This window comes from Miniopterus natalensis, chromosome 8 (genome assembly GCF_054644295.1).
Source record: "Miniopterus natalensis isolate mMinNat1 chromosome 8, mMinNat1.hap1, whole genome shotgun sequence".
Taxonomy (NCBI): Eukaryota; Metazoa; Chordata; class Mammalia; order Chiroptera; family Miniopteridae; genus Miniopterus; species Miniopterus natalensis.
The window spans coordinates 53,999,674-54,020,437 of record NC_142088.1 but is presented as its reverse complement, the minus strand read 5'-3'; the positions used below and the strand labels follow the sequence as shown (position 1 = coordinate 54,020,437).

The 20,764-nt window shown below is 39.9% G+C and overlaps 1 protein-coding gene across 2 annotated transcripts in view; it reads left to right on the top strand.

Moving 5' to 3' along the window:
* Positions 1 to 3,022: 3,022 nt before the first annotated feature.
* The window catches only part of GALNT13 (polypeptide N-acetylgalactosaminyltransferase 13), a 417,254-nt gene continuing 399,512 nt past the window's right edge, over positions 3,023 to 20,764 (top strand). For both annotated transcript variants that reach the window (XM_087819844.1, XM_087819845.1), the window contains exon 1: positions 3,023 to 3,128. The gene's annotated coding sequence lies outside the window, so the exon portion shown is untranslated. The remainder of the gene's footprint in view (positions 3,129 to 20,764) is intronic.

Sequence of the window (20,764 nt, the reverse complement as noted above, 5' to 3'; positions counted from 1 at the left end):
TGCATTCATTCTCCCTGTGAGATAAGCAAACATTTCTCCTCTCATTTAAAGATATAAATTGAAATGTTTCATTATGAGTAAATTAAAGTCACTGTGCACTTTCTACCCCCAAAATATTTCATTAGCTTAATCTTAGTAAAATCACCAAAATTAGGATATTTAATATTGAGTATGAAAACTAGTTGTGATTTAACATAAATAAGACCTATAAATGAGATTTTGTAGACTTTATTCATATTTTATCAATTGTCCTAATGATATATATATATATATATATATATATATATATATTTTTTTTTTTTTTTTTTCTAGCCCAGTATCCAATTCTGGATTGCATGTTGCATTTAGCAGTAATTTTCTTTAATATCTAGTCTGAAAAAGCTCTTCAGACTTTATTTGACTTTCATCAGAGTGATATTTTTGAAAAGCACAGAGAAGATATTTTATGGCATTTCCCTCAATTTAAATTTGTCTTTTGCTTCCTCATAATTGCAGTCAATTATGCATTTTTTTGGGGGGGGGGGTTGGAATATGAAATAAGTTTTATTGTGTACTTCTTAGTGCATTACATCATGAAGCTCATGATGTCACCTGGTCCCATTATTGGTGATTTTAACCTTGATCATTCAAGTTAAGATAATTTTATTAGATTTATTCACCGCAAGAAATTTTTTATTTTCTGGTAATTAAGGAAAACCTATGGTAGATTACAAAAAATGATCTCAAGTGGTTCCCATCTGTGTGTACAATCTTTTCTGCAACATGATTTTTCAGTTTCTCCCTTCAAAACATGGAGTCTATTACAACACCTTTAAATCTGGGCTTGGCCGTGAAGCTTCCTTGGGCTAATGGGACATTGGTAAATGTGTGTTGACAGAACCTTGAAAAGTGCTCTGAATTGGAGCTTGCACTCCATTGTTGCATTTGGGAATCCTGCAGATGCCACTATTCAGGAAGACAAGGCTAGCCTACTGAAGGATGAGAGACCAGGATGAACAAAGATGAACCATCCCAGCTGAGCCCTATCCTCAATTAGCTTGCCAACCAGTAGACAAGTGAGTGAGGCCATCCTAGGTCATCCAGCCCCAAATGAGCCAGACAGAGCAGAAAATCACCCAGACAATTCACAGAACCCTGAGAAATTATATATTTAGTTTATTGTTTTCAGTCACTGAGCTTTGGGATAGTGAATTTTGTAAAGTAAAAGCTAATAATTCCCAGGGAGCTACTTTGAGATGATGTCAATGTCTTGTTATGCTTAACTTTTATCAGCTAGTTTACTATTCTTGCCTTAATGAAATATTATCACAAAGATTGCAAAATGGTATTCCTATGGTTTTTTTAGGGATGAAGAGCGTAAGGATGGGGTATTATATTCTTCAAAGTATATATGTCTACTATGTGTCTGTGCCAGGATTAGAACCCAAATCTTTTACCTGCTGGTATTAGTAGTAGTAACTGATTCATGTTACTAAGGATAACATCTCTAGAAATTGCCTTTTATGAGTATCAATAATTTCACTGACATACTCGATTATAATTAATATGTTTCTACAATGCGACTCAATATTTTTAAAGTAGCTATTATATCGTCCCCCAGTTTTGCCAAATAAACTAAGAGGGATCTAAGACTGGTGAAATGACACTGGGAGCGGAGGAAAACACCCTTATTTGACTCCCTCTTGAAAACAGAAAAACGGAGAATGAAGAAAGCCAAGGGCGAAAACTAACCAAGAGTCAACAGTGAATAAACGACAAAGCAGGGACTTGAATTTAGCAAGCCCAGTTTCCTAGAAGAGTCCCCCCGCGTGGCAGTGCGGGAGGGGTCCCAAGGCTTCAGATGCTAACGCTCCCCGGAGTCTTGACGCCTGTGTTTTGTGCCAGGCACTGTTCTAAAAGCCTTACATGTATTTTAACTCCTTATCAGTGCCGTGGCTTTTCTGCTACACTTCACGTTACCCTTACTTAGAAACGACTGCCCATTAACTTTACTTTGGAAATGCAAGCGTGCAGGTACTTCAAGGTGCCTGTGTGTTAAGACCATACCCTCCTGACGGATATAAATTGGAAGATCTACTTTTTACTTTTCATCTTCCTGAGAAATTTAAGAGCACAAGGAGGCGCTTTGCGTTCCCAGCGCGCTTGCTAACGGAGCACTAGGACCCTGGCCGGGCGTACGAAGAGTAATGGACGCGAGGCAGCACCGGTCCCTGTCCTTGCGGCCTCGGAGCGCCGACACCCCGAGCTCCCCGCAGCGCGCCTCCGGCCACTGCAGCGCCGACGGCGGGCGCCGCAGCCCGGGCTGTCCCCGGGGCCGTCCCGGACCCCCAGCGTCCTGCAGGGGGCTCGCGGGCGCACTGGGCTCGGCGGGCGCAAGCCGGCCTTAGCACCGTGGGGTCCGAGGGCGGCCAGGGTCTCGGGGCGCTGGAGGGGGAAAGGAGCCGACCCCAGGGTCGCTCTGGGTGGCCGTGCCCGCCAAGTATCGCGGGACTTGCGCGCACCGCTCCAGCCGCGGTTCCAGGAGCAGCTGGAGCGAGCTCGGCGCGCACCGCCCCAGCCCGGGGAGGAGCAGGCGCGGGGAGCGGGGGAGGAGGGCCGGGGGTGCTGGTTACGTAAATGATACTAGCCCTGTGAGAGGCCTCCTGGCTGGGGCTGCGGGAGGGGGAGGGGAGGGGCCGCGCGAGGGGAGGGGCGAGGAGGGAGCGGGCCGGGGTGGGAGGGGGGCGGGGGCCGGGCCGGGGGCGAAGTGACCGGGCGGCGGCGGCAGCGCTCGGCTGGGTGGCAATGTGCTAGGACCCTTCGCCGGTTTCCTGCGCCTCCCCGGCCTCGGCGCCTGCTCTCGCCGCGCTCACGGCGCCCCTCGCCCGCCGCTGCGCTATGAGGGCGCCTCTCTGGGGCTGGCCGAGGCCGGAGTCGGCTCGCTCCGCCCGCGGGGAAGTGTGAAGAGGCGCGGGCGGGAGCCGGGCTGCGCGGGGCGCTCGCGGGCCGGCCCGGGTTCCAGGTGAGCGCGGGCTCGGCGCGCCCGGCACTCCGAGCGGCTGGCGGGCGCCTGCCGGGCTGGGTCGGAGGCTGCATCCCCTGCGTGGACCGCCGTTCCCTCTTCGCGGGATCCTTGACCACGACAGCAGGTCTCCGTCTCTCTTGCTCCCCTTTTCTTCCTAGGGATTGTCTGGGGGAGTCCCCTCTGGGCGGCCGGAGCGCCGGGGTGGTGCTCCGCGAAGTCCTGCTGCGAGTGGCGGGAGCGGCGCCGGCGCCCCGGGCGGGTCCCGGGGCAGGGGCCCGGGCGGAGCCGCGAGGCGGGTTTCCGAGCTCCCGGGGCGCGGTCTCCCGCCGCCGCCGCAAGTGCGGAGGGAGGACGCGAGGCGCGGAACTTTGCGCCGCCGCCCGCCGCGTTCCCCGCTCTCAGCTGCCCCGCTGCGCCGGGCGCCGGCCTCCCTGCGCGCCCGGGTGGCACTCGGCGCAGGGGCGGTGCGGCCTCTGCACCCCGGCAACTTTCCCCTGCGAGCTGCGGGCGGCCGGGCTGCGTTGCACCGGTGCTTTCACACTGCCCGACCCCGGGAGTGTATCTGGGTGTCTTCCTCGACGGTTGCCTTCCTCTTTTTTGCCTCCCTGTGGCTCTCTCTGAGTGCCCCGTGCCTTCCATTCTCTCCGAATGTCTCTGTCTCAACTCAGTTTCTCTCTCTCTGGATCCCTTACCCCCCAGCCCCGCTCTCCTGGTTTCTCTTTCATTCTCCTTCTCCCCGCCTTTCTTGGGATGTCCCTGCGTCCCTGTTACTCCCTCTCCCCAGCTCCCCTCTCCGCGTCGCCCGCCTCTCTCCCTTTCCGCCCCCCGCTGCCTCCGCTTCTGCCTTCTCACCCGCCCCGCCTCGTTCCCCCGAACGCGGCTGCCGGCCCCCGAGACGCCCTGGCCAGGGGGGCACACCCTGGCCAACCTTCTGGGCACCTTCAGGTACAGAGACCTTCCTGCTGGGAGCCAGAGGGGACGCGGGGAGGGGCGCCGCCTGCCCTGGTCCGGGCTGTGAAGTCGGGGGGCTGAATGTAGGGCGCGAGGGCCGGCCTCCCCTCCGGGCTGGAGCGCGCCGCGCCGCTGCTCGCCCGGGCGCACGGAGGCTGCCGCTTCGGACGGCGAGAGCCGCGGGCGCCCCTCCCCTCCCCGGTCCTTGGCTACGGATCCGGAGGATTTCCAGGTAGGGAGTCTACATCTCCAGCCTCGCAGGCAGCGGGCAGACAAGCCCAGAAGCTCAGAGGTCCGGTGGAAACTAATCTCGAAAGGGTGGGAGCTTTCGTGAGGCAAAGGTGTCACTAGAGGGGGAGAGGAGCCCTGGGGGACCGCCTCCTTTAAACTGCCTTGGCCCCCGGTCCTTGAGCGGGTTTCCTGGGACAGATCGCGGCCACTCCTCCCAGAAACACGGCCCAGAGATTTTCCTTGCAGGGCTAAAGACACTTGGCTGTGCCTTAAAATTTCGTGTTTTCTTGGAGTCCTCAAATCTTTGGCTTTATATGAAGGCTGCCTTTGCTCAAGGTTGCTACCTCTGTGTGTGTGTGTGTGTGTGTGTGTGTGTGTGTGTGTGTTGTGTTTGCATTCATGCCCTCTAGTGTTAAGGAAACCTGCTGGTTTGAGAATATTGAAGAGTAAGGTCAATCTTTTGGCGACTGACTTTGGACCTCTCACTTTCCCAGATCATTCTCTTTGCCTTTTGGCCCATCCTTTCCTTTCCTCGTTGTGACTTTTTGTGTTGCGTTACTAATCTTTCCTTTCCCCTGATCTCTACAAACTCCCCCTCTCCTGCAGAACTAGAGCCATAATATTGAAACCCTGTTCCAGTGACTTCAGAGATAGATAGACCTGGAGAATTTTCATAGGCAAAGGCTGGCTTTGAACGTCAGAAAAGTGCATCTCTCCACACTGTTTGCCACAAACCAGGACTGCACATCTTTTTCTTATGCCCCTGCCCACCTTCAACTCCATCGAGAATTTTCCCCAGCTGCTCTTGCTTGTTTAAAAAAATGCTTTTAATTGACTATTTTTGTGATGCTCATCCCATTTCAGGTCTTGCAAGCACTGTGTCTCAGATCAGGTTTGTGGAGAAAAGAAAGCTTTTGGGGTACATTAATTCTGGATCTCAGAGTCCAGAATGGGCCTGGGTGTGTCTCAGATACGCAGACCCTAGCTCAGTGTGGGAAAACTAGTAAGTGCTTAATAAAAACTTATTGGTTGATTAGCATGCAACTGATGATAGGCTTTGAAGTCACCAGCTATGCTTATGAGCCTACACAGAAGAAGTTGAATTTTTTCTGTTTCATTTAGTCTTTTATGAATGAGAATAGAGGATTAGTAGAAGGGATGTTGAAACATGAGTCCCCTGTTTCTTTTTAGCTCAGTCACTGCTTGAATTTGCCCTCTCTGCAAGTCTTTAATTTGGCTGATGTTCTTTAACAATCATTGCAGAACAGAAGAAATGAGTTTAGAGGCTTTGATGGTGGCATTTTTCAATCTTCCTACCTGAAAGTAAATGAGGACATGGCATCATTTGTGGGTGAATACTTTTGTGTGGTTTTTAACAAGTGAAAAGTTCTCTATTAAAGAACAGATGTATCAGCTTAAAATATTTGGGGCTTATAAATTGATCTGCAAACTGAATCACTTACCTTAAATAATTTATAGGTTTCCTTATTGCTCCGAATATATATGAGAGGTGTGATAGTACATGTATGTAAGAATTTGCCAAAGAACTTGGAAATATAATGCCTCCTGATACACGATCTAGTAGGAATCCATGGGCTTCAGTCTTGCTTTTCTGATGATTTGATAGTCATCTCTTCATACAGTTGGGGATATGCCATGAGTATTGTTCAAGATCATGCTCAAGGCAATTTTGCTTTAACAATATTACCTATAAATCACCTGATACTTTACGTAATTATTATTATTTTTGTATTTTAAAATAGCAAAGACATAAAGATGAAATTCTGATATTGGTTGAGATATGTTCAGGTCAGACAGTTCTGTCAGAGTGAAATATGTTTCCATTTTGCCAGCTTGATTTTTAAGAGTGGTAGTTGTAACAGGAACATTACCATGTAATAGAGACTGTGCAGCTTTTTGAAACTTTGTCATTTTAAGAAGAGGGTGAGAGAACAAGTGAGTGAGTATTTTTATTCTTTCTGGTTGGTCAAATGAAGAGAATATTGATGTTTCTGAATAACGGGAAAAGTAAGGGAAGTTACCGAGAGCAAAGCATTAACACAGTCCCAACATGTGAAATAGATCACAATACTACACGTATGTGGTGAGTGTTCATTGTGCTTTAAGGAAATGAACAGTTTTTACAGTTCTTTTCTTTAACTGATTTGACTTCTTAGGCATGGTAGTCTCAAGTGGCACCTCACATGATAAAATAACTGATTTTGACTGACTTTTAACACAACACCTTCTTGAGCTTGTGTCGCCGTCAGCAGTAGGAACATAAAGACATCTTAAATTAATAAGATCTAACAGGATCACTGCTTTGAAGTCTGAGTGAGCATACTAACTAGTGGCCTGGCTATTAAAAAATTTAGCTGGACTTTTGTTCTAATCTAAATTCTTCCTTCTACTTTTGTCATCAGAATAAATATATGTGAAATATCAAATCAGGAATTTAGTAAATCTCATATTAACTCTGACAATCTATTAGAAGATATTTCTTGACATCATTGCCCCCCCATATATACTAAGCGTATGTTTGAACCTGTAAATCACATTTACAGATCCAACACCGTCTGCTTTGCTCAACCATTTATCATTTTAACAGATTAGACTTCTGCCATTTAATTATGGGCATACATGTTTTTGAAGAGTCTAGCTTTCCATTGCTAAATTTAATACTTAGAGAATTCAAAGAAATTTATGAAAATGAATACATTAATTCAGTTTTAGTTGGTCATTCACTTGGAGCATTATAAGAAATTATCTTTGGGAGCAAAATATAAGTCAAACAGACCTTACTCATTTCACACTTATTTCTTCTTGATTCAGATTTAGACCCATGTGTATGTTTTCAATGTAGTATATTTATAATAAAATATTTAGGAGGTTTTTAGCTTGATTACCAAGAAATAATGAAAGGTGGCTAAAGATATTTGTGTGGTTAATGTATGTCCTAATGCCCTTTGTAAAGGCATTAGCTAAAATTCATTTTTAGCTACCAGTTTTCCTATTTTATTTTCTTAGTATGTCTCAAAATCTATTTGTTTAAGGTGAAATTCTTAATTTTTAAAAGTTACTACTAAAGATTATTAAAATCTGGCTGGGCCCTAACATTTAAAATATAAGTTAAATTAGGGCAATAGGTTTTTTCTCTAAGGACTCAATTAAACTCAGATATCCACATAATTATGACAGTCCTCATGAACTATCAGTTTCTCTCTTAGTGTTTAACTATAGTAATTGTCCAGCCAGTACAATAAAACTAAAGCCAGATGCAAAATATCAGTTTTTAAAACAGTTGCTTCATATTAATGGTTAATCCTCCCAACATAACTTGAGAGGGATGTAGGGGAAGTAGTGACTGCTCCATCATAGATGGGAACATATTTGTGATCATATTTTCTGTTATGTGAGAAAATTAAACAGACTGTATTAAATATTGAGACTTCTTTTGAATTTTTTTAAAGAAGTACTTACTGTTAAGATAGATGGGAACTAAGATATGTCATATTAAGGTTTTAACATGAAGTGGAATTAATTGGGAATCTGATACATTAAAGTACATTGGATGGTTACTTAAGTCTCATTTCAGCTCTTGTAGAACATTATAGGATAGAGTGTGATTAAACTGCTGGTTGGCACTTTGGTGAACATAACATATGAGCTGAGCGGCCACTTGTAAACAGAAAGGAGGCTTTAAAGCACAGCCTACATATGCAGAATCATCCAAATTACACCTCAGAGATAGTAGTAAATGTCAACTTAGTCCCATGTCTAATATTAATTGGCTTGATACCCTAAGCACAGCACCTCTTTTTTGTTAACAAAATGAATTTTGACATATGGGGAGGATTATCTTCCTGCAGACCAGAAGCATCATAACTGACTTAATTTTCTCTTGAGTTTTTTATTATATAATTAGTTTTAGATGGAAAGGATAAGATTTATATGATTATCAAGACCCGGATGCAATACTACCATTAGTCTAACGAAAGGAAAATGAGACAAAATACTTGGGAACAAATATACATGAAGGTATAGCCATTTTAATTTACTTCTGAGGGAGTTAATGTGGTTAATTTAGTTATAAATTGACAAAATGACTAAAATATATTGGCTGCTGTGGGTAAGTAAACCTCTGACAGGTCTTACCACATTTTATCATTTTATCCGCAAAACCTTGTGAATAATAAGTAGTGTTACCATCCCCATTGTATAAATGAGGACTCACTTGCTCAGAATCACTAGGTAATATGTAGTCGGGCCAGGGATCACATCAGTGCTTTCTGTCTCTGAAGCCAGTGTGCTAATCATTCTCAGTCTGACATTTTTGCTGACTAATGCATTTTTTTTTAAAAAATGAGTGCAACCTCCATGTGAACATTTTCTGTTGTACAGTGAGAATGATTTACAAAGTCTACTTATATCACCGTCATTTTATACACGAGTGGACATTTTAACACCAACTAAGATGGCAGAACTGAATCTCAACATACAGTTCTTAAAATAAATTTAGCTTCCTGTGCATTTTTCTACACTGCACTGATTTTTCTAATTTAACAAATACAGATGAAAATTTCATCAGATTATTGGTAATTCATTTCACCACATTCTGTAAACTATGACTGGGAATCCTTGTTCGCCCAAACCACTATACTATTCTGCCCACCCTGTGGACCCCATGCACCCACACAGCACAAGCCAGCAAGGTCATCATATATATGATTTAATGAGACATAGCCCCTATGGCTGTTCCGTTCTCTTTCTAGTTGCAATTCAGGGCAATAAATATGGATCTAAGAAAAATGCTAACAATTGCTCTAGCTTCAGTTGACTGCTTCATTGTGTGTTGAAAGGGTAAGAGGATAGGGGTGACTTGTTCCTTCCTGGTAGTTAACCACAAATCGCTGTCACTAAGATGGTGCCAGTCTGTGTCCTGTGGCAAGGAATGAGTGCTGGGCAGAAACACAAGGTGCATGTTTCAACCTACTCTTCTTCACCTTACCTAGTGGTCTCAACTTTTAGGAATCATTTGTGTTTTTTTGTATACTTCTTTCTTTGCCTTCGCGAGGACAAAGCAGTTTTGCTTTAGGTAAGAAAGAAAATTCCAAAGCTAAACTTCTAACTGCTTTTGTAAAACTGACTGGTGCTATTAGATCCCAAGTTGTTTTTGATAGTGACTCTTGTGGCCATTGGAGAGGAAAAGAGTGATGGTGGGGTGGGTGAGATCTAGCTACATGACCTAAGACGTTGTTGAGTGTCATTGCTCACCAACCAGTTTGCAAATTGAAATTACCTAAAGAAGTTTTTGTTTGTTTTAATTTAATAGATTGTCAGGTCCCATTGATACAGATTCTCATTTGCCTGGGATGGGTACATTGAATATATCTTTATAAATATTTACAAAGCAACTGGTCTATTTCTAGTACATAATTTTTTTTTAATCTTCACCCAAGGATATTTTTTCCATTGCTTTTCAGAGAGAGTGGAGGGGGGGGAAGAGAGAGAGAGAGAGAGAGGGGGAGAAACATAAATGTGAGAGACATATTGATTGGCTGCCTCCCACGCACCCCCCGCCCAGGGCCTGGGATCGAGCCTGCAACCGAGGTACGTGTCCTTGGCCAGAATCAAACCCGAGACCCTTCAGTCTGCTGGCCAATGCTCTAACCACTTAGCAAACTGGCTAGAGCTCTAGTACATAATTTTTAAGAATCATTTATTAATTTTTATTTATTTAACAAATACAGATGTTACTATGTTCTGAGCTCCATTTAAAGTGCTTTACAGTAGAAGAAGGTATAGGGGAGATGAATGGTGATGGGAGGAGACTTGGGGTGGTGAACACATAATTCAATATATAGTTGAGGTATTATAGAATTGTACACCTGAAACCTATATAATTTTATTAACCAATGTCACCCCAATGTATTCAATAAAATGTGCTTTACAGATATTCATTTAACCATAACAACTTCCAAAAGTAAGTTTGACCAGTACCTCCACTTTATAGGTGAGGAAATTTTTCTTTTTTTAATATATCTTTATTGATTTCAGAGAGGAAGGGAGAGGCGGAGAGAGAGAGAGAAAAATCAGTGATGAGAGAGTCATTGATCGGCTGCCTCCTGCACACCCCTGACTGGGGATTGAGCCCGCAACCCGGGCATGTGCCCTGACCGGGAATCGAACCCCGATCCCCTGGATCCTAGGTCAACGCTCAACCGCTGAGCCACGCCCGGCCAGGCTAGGTGAGGAAATTGAGACGTACAGAAGTTAAGTTGTCTAGAGCAAGCTGGTAAGTGGTGGGTAAGGTCTATGCTATTTTGATGAAATGATTTATAAAACAACCTGCTTTAGGTCAAAAGCTCGAAGTAGCAGATTTGACAGTTTGATAACTGGGAATTTCAGTTTCTGTCTTGTTTCTGTTTGAGTAAGTTTTGCCTTTAAAAGCGAAGGAAGAAAACCTGACCAACTCAGACTTCTAGAGGCGAAAACAAAAATATTTCCTTTTGAGAAGTCAGGGCACCAGGTTAAGAGAGAAAGTTAATTATGGAAGGGGCAGTGAACATGGAGAAATTAGAGTTGTGTTCTTCAAGTAGATTGTCGTCTCTACTTTCTGAGACCCTGCCCTGCCCCAGAGAAAACAAACACACACACAGAAGGAGTTAACATATAGTGATGCAGACAGGAAGAAAAACAGTTGGAATCGATAACTAAATAAGATTTCTAAATATAGACTGTAATCAATAACGAAAATCTAGATCTGTAACCTAGTAAATACCTTTTTTTTTGGTAATATTGCTAATAAATTCTTTATATTACACTAGGACATATTCATATATATGAAAGGATTAGGGAAATCCTACAGAAATTTTTGTTTTTTCTCATGTATATTTTTGTAAGCTTTTTATATGATGAAATATCTATACTAATTTGCAATCACTGGTCATCTATGAAGAACTGATGTATCCCTCTTAGACGTGCATTTTTTCGTTACTCCTGACCTTTGGTTGATTTTCAGCAGCTTTCTGTTATTTAACATTTTTGTTTAATGCACTAAGACAGCGTTTTGATTAGACTTTTATTTAGTCTTTTAAGAAATAAAAATTAATTTAGACTGATATTTGATTAGATTATGTAAATGACTTGTATTAGATACCCCTGGTAATGAGTCACTCCACCTATTTTCTGTTTTTTGAAAAAATCTGTACTTAAAGATAATTTGGTTTTCAGATTCTGTAAAAAAGTGAGGGTTCATGAGATTACTGACTAACCTAGTTTCAAAACAATACAGTCTTTTCTCATTTTCTCACAGCAAATTCTACCTCTTTTTCTGAATCCTCAAGGCTCGTATTTCTTTGATTCTCTTGATAGTTTAGTCTCAAATGGGACTATGTATCATTTGTCTTGAAAAATATTAGAAATCAGCCTGTCCCTGATCACAACCAATTTTACCCGTGTCCTATGGATTTTCAGTGTAACTCTGTATTTTCTTAATAAGTAAACACTGTTTTTATAATCTCCTAGTACTCTTTTTCTTCTCTCATATCTTTCCTGTTCCTCCCTTCCCTTCTTCATCTGCATGATGCTCTCTAAATTATCTTCTGTGGCTTAATAAATTCTCAAGTATCAGGACTGGACTATTAGTTGTCTTGATTCTCTAAAAAAAATAAGTAAATAGAAGAGAGCTTCTGTTTATTTCATCATTTAGTCCCTGAATAGGTAAGAGGCAGATGCTCTAGCTCTTGCATCTGGGTCATTTAACAGGAGGCTGGGGATGCTAAATTCGCATCTCATTACCTTTGTCTACTTTTAGAACTGTGTGCTTGGGCCCTGTGGTCAGTTGGCAGTTGGCAGGCCCGTGGCTCCAAGGGAATGCTGTGTATTTGAGGGGATGCCAGTTTTGGTTGCCAGGCAGTTCTCATATTCCTTGGTCAGATTTTCCTTATAAAACATCCAATATGTGTTTCATTATTAACTCTAAACTATTGACTTCATGTAAAAAAAATCATTATGGTACTCTTGCTAGATTGAGATGAACAATTTTTATAATTTATTTTCTGTGGCTCCCATTCCCTGATTTTGGGACAGTATTTTCCCTACTTGGTAAACCTAGAGCAGACATTTTGTCACAGATTTTAAAAGAGTTTTATTGTTGTGCACTAAGTTGAGATGAATTGTAGGTAATTGGATGGTGCAGCTGAATTAACACATTGAATTGCCAGTTATGAGACACTTCATTTGCTGGAGCAGACAACAATGGGCCTATTTTGCTTCTACAATGCACAAATTCTTATTATCTATATAAAATTCTAATTTGAATGGGATAACATGTATGCATCATTTCCAGTCCTTTTGTAAGGAAAATAACCTCCACAAATATATTTGCAGCTATCTCATTAAATAATTTTGAACTTCAATAAATCTTTTTTCTTTTGAGAATGTTAATCAGTTGTCTCATTCCCCACAAAAAGGACAGACTATAAAGCATTTCAGAAACAGGAAATCAGTAGTACTACTTTTACTTGTGTACCTTAAGATACATGCAGATGTACAGTTTGCATTTATTTCAATAGACAGCCTCATTGGAATCAATCTGAACAGCATTATTGTCCTCATGACTATGGTAATATGCAACACTGTAATAATTTAGTTTGTTCTTGGGTTTTCTTCATTTCAGGTGCTTTAAGGGTAGCTTCCTCAGGTCAGTGGAATTGCTTTTAAACAGAAGAGGATCCATTTTAAGAGGAAGGATTGAGACATACCTTTATCTTTAAATTCCCTCCTGAATACTCATTAACTTAAGCATTAAATTAAAGCATCAAAAAGTTATCAAGCTGTTACAAATTGTATGGAGTGAAGCCAGGCAGTGGAAACTGGCTAAGATATAGGACAGTGGCCTGAAGTTGAGGGGAAGCCACTTTGTCATTAACAAACCCCCAAAGGCTTGAAGATCAGTAATACCAAGAAAAATAGAAGTCAGAAGTGAGACATTGGGGCTGAAACAAAATATTTAATCAACATGTAGAGCTCGAAGAGCCAGCCTTCTAGTCACCAATTCTACTTCTAAGTACACATCCCTATAGCAAGATTTTTCTCATTACCCTTCCAGACTGTCCCTCTCAACACACGCTAATGAAATTATCTGGACTGCTGAGGGATAAAAAGGGCAACTAGGGATGAATCTTCGAATTGTAGAATAAAGTTCCTTTTATTTTGGCACATGGGGTCTTTAAGCCTAATGATTGGCTTCTGCTTACCCTAAAGCAAAGTCTTCAAATCATTGAGGCCCAGCAAGTACAGAGGGCTAAGCATTGTCTGGTCTTTTATTCTTAAATATAAAACAGCATCCAAGGATCACCAGACATTCAGAAAATAATTTAAGAAAAAAAAATTATCAAAATCTGCAAGAAGAAAAAGAGAGACCAAGATAAATGCAAACCAATAATAAAATAATGACCTTGCAGGGAACTGATCATTCATAACACCAGAGAATAATATGGAAAAAATACAATAAATAAACAAGAATTTTTAATTTGAAAATGAAAAATTTTCAAATCAGTTGTTAAGGGAAAATTTGTAATTTTAAACAGAGAAAATCTTTCAACAGTGTAAACAAACAGACAAACAAAAAGATGGAAAAGATGAATTACTGTGAACTTCCCTGAAGTGTGACTTCCTGCTAATTGGACCTCTGTAAGAGGAAAAATATACGGTTAGAACAAGCTTTAAAGAATTAATAGAATAATTCTCAGATTTCTGAAAGAAGATGATTTGCATCTCAAAATTCCATATCCACTCAAAATATTAAGTGCAAGGGTAGAATAAAGACATTTTCAGACCTAAAAGGAATAACCATATTTTCCTCAAATGCAACCTTTCTTACAAATTTACTTGAGTTTGAACCCTAACAAAGTATAATTAAGAGAAAGACATGACATGCTAGCTATGAAATAGTCCTAGAAGACAATTCATATTACTTCAATCTGGTATAGGATTAGTGTAAACAAATGGAGGCCTCTGGCTGGTGGAAGGCATTGGAATTAAATGGGGACATTATACATTTAATGTTCAAGAAATATTTAAAAAGACAAAGGAAAATAGTGCAAAAAATTAAAAACTCCAGGAAAAATAAAAGACTATGCAAGAAGGAAAGTAATCATAGAACTTTAGCTGGTCCTGAAATGGACAATTTGTTATATTAATTAAATGTAAATGGTATTTACTGATTTTCAACTTTTAGTATCAATTTTCAGATAAAATGTGGAAGATAATTATGACCATAGAACAGCATGCAAATATTTTCGACAATGGCAATATTTTCACATTAAACATACGGATGGCAGAGGTTGGGAGTTAGGTATGGGGGTTGGAGAAACCAGGAGGAAAGGATGGGATTTGGAAAATTAGCATTTTACAAAATGAAGTTTAGAGATAGATAGTGTCTGTAGTTTATACAAGAAATGGCAGTGATCATGTATCTCTTAAAGTCCAAAAGATAACTAAGAGGAGTAAAAATGACTATAATAAGAGGAAGGGTACAAAAGTGGAGAGTGTAGTAAGTGCGGTAACTTAGATAACGTCTAAAATACTTTGGGTCCATTTGTTTGGTCACATTATGTTTTAATTAATTTGATTTTTAAAAAATATTGTTGCTTTTATGTGGTTATATACTCTCCAAAGCTCCATAGATTCCAGTCACTCTCTTTTGAATCACCCTGGTCCATAAAGACATTTGATCCCGGGCCAGGTCCCAGGTCAGGGAGCGTGAGGGAGGAGACCAATCCATGTGTCTCTCTCACAACGATGTTTCTCTCTCTCACCTCCCTCCTTTCCATCCTCTTTAAAAATGGGAAAAATATCATCAGGTGAGAATTAACAATAACAAAACGTCATCTGAATGAAAACTTCTATTGTAGAGCTAGAAGTGATGTTCTTTGGGGAAAGGAACTGGTTGGGGTTGGGGGAGAGGGGACTGCACTGTATAAAGCAACATAAATACTGGGAACTTTTGTTACTAAACGCTGTAGCAGTCATCTCCTACAGTGTTTTAAAGGATCATGGGACTAAGAGGAAAGAGTTAGATTCTAGTCCTCACAAAGCGACTAATAAATTCAGTAGCATGTCATTTAAGTTCTCTGAATCTCAGCTTTCTCATCTTTAAAATGAGGCAGCTGGCCTTGGGCAGTGTGGCTCCGTAGTTTGGGTATCAGCCCTTGCAAGGAAGGGTTGGGGGTTCGATTTCCGGTTAAGGGCATGTACCTGGCTTGCAGGTTCAGTCCTGGGCCCCAATCAGTATGTCTCTCTCACATCGTTCCCTCCCTCCCTGCCTCCCTCCCTGCCTCCCTCCCTGCCTCCCTCCCTCCCTCTCTCCTTTCTTCCCTCCCTCATTGTCTCCCTTCCACTGTCTCTAAAAGTCAATGGAAAACATATCCTTGGGTAAGGATTAACAACAGCAACAAAAATTAAAATGAGGCAACTGTTAGAAAAAAAAAATAGCCTGTATCACTCTATATTCTAGTGTTTATTTTATAAAGATAGGACTATTATTTTCTTTGAAAATGAAATGAACTTTTCTAGGCATGATAGCACTCAAGACTGATTGAAGATTATTTTCTTATTTTTTAATTGTAATTGGCATACAATATTAGTTTCAGGTGTACAACGTAATGATTAGACATTTATATACCTTATGACGTGATCACCATGATTAGTCTGATACCACAAATAGTTATTACATGATTATTGCCTATGCTGTACATTACATCCACGTGACTTACTTCATAAGTGGAAGTCTGTACTTCTTAGTCTCATTTTCCCCAATTTTTCCCACTCCCCTCCCATCCAGCAACCACCAGTTTGTTCTCTGTATCTATGAGTTTGTTTCTGTTTCGTTTGTTCATTTGTTTGTTGTTGTTTTTTAGATTCTGCATATAAGTGAAATCATACCATACTTTATGCTCAACTTCTTTATTTGAGTGAAGGTGTTAATTGCCTTTTTAACAATGGTCTTTGTTCTCCTTTAAGTTCATCTAAATGAATTGACAACTCATATCAGAATCATGCATCTTTAGTTTTATTAATCTGTTATAATCACTTCCCAAATAGGGTTGTTTTGATAGAATTTTTAAATTAGTCAAAGCATTATTTTATTTAAACATTTTTTAAAGCATTAACAAATGATCCTTTAAAAAGCCCTGTCTCCATTCCACCCCTGTTTTCATGAACATATTAAACAATACATTTTAAATGCTAAACAATTTTAAACAACGTTTTGTAGTGGCTTCCATATAGAGATGGTGAATTTTATAGTCTCCTGTGTTGTTAAATTATACCAGTTACTGTGATTACATGGTGTGTCTGCAGATTCACAGAAGAAATAACACGAAGGATGGCCATTTCAACCTTGGACAGATGTGAGGACATTGTCATTTTAGATTGGCAGCTGCTCTTGAAGTTCTCTCTGCTTCTTACTGTTTGGACGAGCACTTTAATTTTGTAGCTAATCAGAAATAGTTGCTTTAAAGATGCTAGCTATTCTTAATGAATGTGAGAACACAGATGGGTCCCCCAAGAAATTACTAAACTGCTGGTTGCTGGAAGAATTTTGTGGTGTGTCTTTGTGTGTCTATATGTGTGTATGCTTCATCATCTTTCGTCATTTCAGCAAACCAAAAGAAAATTGTAGGAGAGAGGTAAAGGGGAGGAGAGGAATGAGGTGGGATGCATGGGACACAAAGCTTTTGTGGACAATTGAGAAAGAAAATTCTTTTTAATTGATATGTTAAAATCTAGTATTGTATGGAATGATAAGGTGATTCTGACATGAGAAAAGTAAATTAACAATAGGGCATTCTTTAAAGCTGTGACTGTATGGTTTCTGTTGACAGGTTGTGATTACAGTCTCTTGGGTTACCTCCTTTTATCATTTTCTCAGTGATCTGGTTTTTGGATGGTGGCTCCAGGGCAGTGGGAGCTGGTTTGTCCTGTTATCTCACCTGGTTTGATAAATCAAGGGTCTATTAAATTTGCTCTTAAGGTGAAGTTCTTGGCAATCTATTAGAACCTTTAGTGTATGAACTACCCCTGAATCCAAGATAAGTTTGGAGGAGGCAGTGGAGCATGGTTATGTTAAAGACATAAATTTAAGACTGTGGTGCCTGCATAAATGAAGTTTAAACATTCTGAATCACCCAGTTACTAGCAGAATGACAAAGCAGTTACATAGCCTCTATGGAATTTAGTTACCTCAACTTTAACAAGGGAGTAGTAGTAATAATAACAGCTAACACTAATGTAACCCAGGTCTCTAATTGGGCATGAGGGTCTCTTTCAAGTGCTTTACATAATATTAGCTCATTAAATTCTCACAATACTAAGAGCTAGGTACTTATTTCCATCCCCCTAATAATTGTAACTACTTTAATGGCTTGTCAGATGACAGTGCATGTAATGTACTGATTCTTGTGCTTGGCACTTAGCAAGTGCTTAACAAATGCTAGCTATAACTAGTGCATCTCCTCTTCCAGGGTCCTCTGCTGGCGTTTAGTTTGACGGGTGCCTGGTAAATCTGGCCTGCTTAACCGATTTTCGAAATAAAATTTTCAGCCCTGGAAGAATTATTGTAAGGAGTTAACTGCAAACTCAGGTCCCGGGAGGGAATAAGTAAATAGGAGTCAAAGAGAGGAGTGAAGCCAAGCAAAATAGAAACACCATAAAACCGTATTATTGAAATATTTAGAAATCTTCTATAAGAGAGAAGAAAAGGTAAGTGTGTGAAGGGAAGGATATATCATCATATCATATCAGGTATTATGTTGCACAAATTGTACATAACGCTTAACACTGAGATGCCACTTTGCAGAAAGTGACCCAGCTTAGAAACAGGGTGGTAAGCTTCTGCTATTGCCTTTAACGTTCTTTGGAATATTCAAAGGTCACTGCTGATTTCTGTTGGCTGTTCTTGGTTAAATGCACTCATCCACCCTTTTCCACTTAATTTTTTGATCAGCTTAGACTGTGTTATTTTTTTCTTGGCTAATCCATAGAGAAATTGAAAGACGACTGGTTTTTTTGCATGCGCGAATATGAAAAATAGTAAAAAGTTTAAAGCCTTGCTCCCTGAATGAAAAAGATGAAACATTATTATTTTTTGCTGAGAGACGCAGATTTTATTTTTAGTATGTGATGTCTAGTTGTTTTTCATGATTTTTATAAATGTCGAATGGGAGATTCTCTGATTTTTATTACTTTATTTTAGGTGAATACATAATTTGAAATAACAAATTGTAATTGATTTCTCATTTAGAAATATTTGAATTCCAATTGTCTTTTCTTATCACAAGAAGAAAATATGTTGTTTTGAACATTGATAGTTTGTCAGCTCCTTCACAATAATTTGTACAAGTGATGATTATACATAAATTAATTAACTGCTGGGGAATCTAATGGTGCAGCATGCTGTTTTTGATTTATTTCTGAATTGTTTCCAGACTGCTGAACTGTACCAAGATTAATTGTTTAATGTAACCTACAACTTCCTCAACTCTAAAAACATGTTCATGTTCAGTAATGAAGAATAGTTATTTTAAAAAATAATGAAGGGCTAACTCATGCTTCGTGAGAGATTATTACATAAGAAGTGATTATATAGGTTATTAAATAGTAGATATGTTTCATCTGTGTTTAAAAATCCTTTTCGTATTGCAAGTAATAAAATTATTTCAATAACCTATTACTACTTATAGAGTGATTCAAACAATTTTCTAGCGCTACCTAAAATAATGGGTCCCTCCCTGGCTTTCATGGGCTGAGTATTCCTGTTGACTCTCATCCTGAAGTTGTGTGCCACTTAGTGTATTTTAAAAGTGATTAAAAAGAAAAGCTTTAACAACCTTATAAAGAATTTCTACCCAGGAAACATTTAAAGTCAAGTAATAACTTCTGCTTCGTCTGTGAACCATACGTAAGGTTGACCATTTTCAACCGTGGTTACATTAAGTCACAGAGAGACCATTGATTTTCTTGTATTGTTGCACGTATCTGCCAAAATATTACACCACCTATAATTATTTTATAGTGTGATAGTCCACTGATAATTAACCTTATAAATGTACTTTGTGAACAGTTTTCACTTTATTTAACAAGTGCTTTGTAAGTTAGTAACTTACAAAATATATGCACCGTTATTATAAATATAAAACCAAGATAACAGAAAGATTTAGCAATATGATTGATTTTGCAATGTATTTTTGACAGTAAATCAGCAGATATATTGTTTCCTGTCATAAGGCAGGGCTGGTGCTCAGAGTGTGTGTGTGTGTGTGTGTGTGTGTGTGTGTGTGTGTGTGTGTGTGTGTGTTTCCCAGAGGACTTCTACTGAAAGTTGAGTTCTCATTTTATGGGTTCCCTGGGTATTTTTAAGCGTAGATCTCTGCTAAATATAAGTTACTGGTCTTATTTTATGGTAATTCAGCTTATTCCTAACTTTTAGTTGCTTTATTAACTATAAAGTTTGTTTTGACCTTTTTGAACTTCTCTGTCTAAAACCTTATTTTCAGTGTGAGTTTTTTTTTGTCAGGTTTAATTCAGTAGTTTGAGTATTTAGCCAACCTTAAAACTGTTCACCCTTGTCACTCCTCCCCACACTAACACACCCTAAAACTCCTACATTTAGTCATTTTATAAATGATGTTATTTTCTGTCCATCTATTTTTTTAATCACATATGTATATAGTATTTGCCATGGAAACATTTTATGTGTTTTAATCAAGATGTATTATGTGCATCTGTATTTTATTATAATTCTCTAAGTACCCATGCACTTTTAATTGGCCATGTGGCTATATCTCATAATAATATATAAAATGTGGGCCAATAAAATGTTGCCACATTTTAATAATTTATCGGTGCATGAAATGATTCCTGTTTGAGCAGCCAGCACATAATCAATTAATAAATCTGGCCAGCAGTTTTGGGATCTACTTAGTTTAAGGCACTATGTAAATTTAAGATCAGGACCACCTCCAAACTTTTGTTAAAGGGCACATGCTAACAATTGGTTTTCAGCAATGGGTTCATGTTCACCTCCTGCAATTACTGAGTGATTTTGCAATTCTAAAGCCCTGGGGATCCACCAGGCCAAATCCTCTTTTCTGTGTGTTTTGTACTTCTGCTTGCTTGCTGTCAGGTCTCTTCCTTTTTGAATTCTCATACTATTAAAAAGATGATATTCTCATTCCTGCTTTTGAGGATTATTTCCTCATTCAGAGATGAAAAACATCTGCAAAAGAGAGCTGCATACTTTCATAAGGCCATGTTTTTCTATCAAGAAAGGGCTTTGTATACCGTAAACAAATTAAACATAATTTTTCTATATGAGCAATATTATAGATTCGTGAATCATGAACACATTACTACATATTGTTATTTTTTAGAATTTTTACTCTTTCTGCTTTGTGTTTTCTAACTAATGTGTGCATACTGTGTTATTCATGACCGAATTTTATAGGAAAATGTGTGTCTCGTTTGTTCATTCACTGTGCAGGGGCTTCAAGGACAGTGAGGTTCTTTAGTATC